Raw genomic sequence first — 2965 nt, 5'->3', positions numbered from 1 at the left:
GCCGCTCTTACGGGCTGCGTGGCCCCTGCGCGGCCCCTGCGCGGCCCGTGCGCCTGCGCGGCCCCGCCCGCCCCGCAGGAGGGGGCAGCCGGCGGGCGCCTGCGCGGTGGGGCGATGGGCGCAGCTGTGGGAGTGGGTGGGCGGCCGGGCGCCTGGCCGCGGGCTGCGGCGGGGGCTGCGGCGGGGCGCTTGAGGCTGTTGCTGTGCCGGTGCGGAGGCGGTGGCCGAGCTGTAGCCCCAGCCCTGGTCTCCCTTCCTTTGCTTGAGGTGGCGGTAGGGCCGTGCCCGTGCCTCGGCGGGCTGAAGGCGCTAGGATAAGTGCTCAGAGACAGCCAGTCGCTTGTGGTGGGGCCAGCTTAATAGAGTTTGATTTTTGAAGTGGTGAATTTCGCCTAAAACTGTTATAGACTAGCTCTGCGGTGCGAGGCCAGCCCCATCACTTTGTGCTGTGTGGGGAGCTTGTGTTGATTTACTGTAGTAAAGGGGAACTAGAACCAGGCCTAAATGGGCTTTGGCACAAAGTGAAGTACTAGTTAAGTGATGGTCCATGTTCGCTGTGTTTCTGAGCTCTTGGTGGTGAGGGCATGACAGGTGAGGTGCAAGGAGGCTGGGGAGCCGGTGGACAGTGGCTTACACAGTGATACCCAAGCAAGTGTGGAAATGTTGAGTTCAGCAACAGGAACAGGGGGGTCACTAATATCAATAACTTGGATACTGTATCCAGAGTAAGGAGGCGTTGGAACAAGCTGCCCAAGGAAGCAGTTGAGTCCCCATCCCTGGGGGAATTTGAAAGTCATACAGATGTGGCACTCGGGGATGTGGTTTAGTGGTGGACTTGGCAGTGCCAGGTTAACAGTTGGACTTGATGATCTTAAAGGTTCCAGCCTAAATGGTGCCTGATTCACCATGGTGTTAACTCACCAGAACACTGAAAGGTATAAAAGGTACTTTTTGCTTTTATACTTTGTACGTTTTCTGTTGATACTTGGCTGGACATACCGTTGATTGATTCTAGTGAGTCAAGCCTCATCTCTTCACATAAAGCATGACTCAAGGCTGAGGCATAAATCATTTGCTTTATGATTCATGTAACTACAGACTTTGTCTATGGTAGCTACAGTAGCTGTTTATGCTGAATAGTGAGTTAAATTAGTTGTGGTACAGGTTAGTTTTAGAGTTGGCAGGTTTGTTTTAAATGTAAGTGGGAAATGAGAAATAAGGAGATGGTACATTTACTAAGCCATTCTTCAGGGTGCTACTGATGTTCTCCCTACCTTAACAGAAAGATATAAAGGTTACAGAATTAAGAATGTGACAGGCTGGCATTTTGAAGCAAGACTTCATAGCAGCTTAATGATTACGATGGTAGAAGTTGTTCTGTAAGTAAAAGAAAGTATTTATGCAGGATGAATGAAGTCAGTTCTTCATGTGACCCTGAGTTGTTAACACTTTTTATAGGATTCTGTGGGGTGTGTAGTTTTGTATTAGTAACAGTCTTCTCAGAACATCAGCTGTGGAAAAGGATATCTTTTTACCTGCAAGGCACCCTTATGTTTTTCATAGTAATTGTAGATATATTTAGCTTTAAATAGTTCCTGTATGGTACCTACATATTGCTGATGGCATACATCACTCTAATGGTGAAAGATACCCCCTTGTAATACTTTTCCCATAGTAACTAGGTGGGTTTCACCAGGGCCTGTTCAGATTTGCTGTTAGTTGTTCCTCCTTATGGCAGTTTGGTTACAGAGCTGTTTGTGGAAAGCAGGCTGTGGAGATGCCAGTGGAAGGCCCTCAGCAGTGCAAAAGGCTAAAGCATCCAAGGCACTGTGCAGTGCTCAATTCTATTTGATGAGCGACTATGTCCAAGTACAGTAATGAGCTGAAAGATGTAAAGAATAGCTGGGCAAAGCATTTTTAGCAGAAAGACTGCTATGACAATACTGTGCCAAGAGGAACTGTCAGGACACCTGTTGTAAATTCCCAACGTGAAATGTACTCAGCACTGAGGACTACTCTTCTGAGAAGAGAGGAGTGTGTCTGACTGCTTTAGCCATATAATTTAGTGAGGTATCTATAGCTTCTTAGGGAAAATTGTTCTAGAAGACATTTAAGCTTTCATGGCAAAAGTCTTAACCAGCCTTAAGTGAATGACTGGATAATTGAGTTTAGTTTGAACTCTTGCACAAACACCTGACTGAGGAATTATACAAGGCTTAGTAATCTCTAGGTCAGATTTAATTTTTGATATAGACCAGACATGAAGCTGAACTTCTTCCCTTCTGAAATTTCAGTCCACTGGTACTTAATATTCTTAAATATCAATGTACTTAAGATTGCTAGTTTGGTTCATGTAATAAAAGCCACTTGGCTAGAATTATCTGCAAAAATATCTTAAGAAAATCAACAGGAATGTGTCTTGCTTGGGCTGAGTCTTTTGATTTCATATTTCTGAAATAGTGAGGAAATTTTGTCTAAAGGAATACTTTTACATAATTGGATGTCATTTATCTCATTGTTAACACAGCAATGGAATCCAACATTCTTTGCATTGTTAGAATTAAGTAACACTAGGAAATCATAGTAAAATATTTTTCGGTCCCACGTTATCAAACGGGAATAGAACCTACTAACTTCTTCCACATCCTTTGACACAGAAGATATGATTCAAACTTTACGTAACTTGTTTATTTTTTAAATTTTGGTATTTGTAATTCAGAAATAATATTTCTGTCTTTTTTTCTTTTAGCTTTGTTTGTGTCGGAAAAAAAGATTCTAATTCCTGCATTCCATAAATAATTTTTACACTTGCGAGAACAAAAATATTCCTAAAATCAAGTATGTGACATACAGAAGAATTCACATCTGTCAACTGTTTCTGGATAGCAGTCAAATTTACACTAAGTGTGTCCCATAATTCAGTTGAATCATCTAAAATAGAAGATGGCTATGATGATACAGTATT

This window comes from Falco cherrug, chromosome 3 (assembly GCF_023634085.1).
Source record: "Falco cherrug isolate bFalChe1 chromosome 3, bFalChe1.pri, whole genome shotgun sequence".
In the NCBI taxonomy this organism is placed as follows: domain Eukaryota; kingdom Metazoa; phylum Chordata; class Aves; order Falconiformes; family Falconidae; genus Falco; species Falco cherrug.
The sequence above is the reverse complement of the archived record's forward strand: the minus strand, read 5'-3'. Positions refer to the sequence as shown.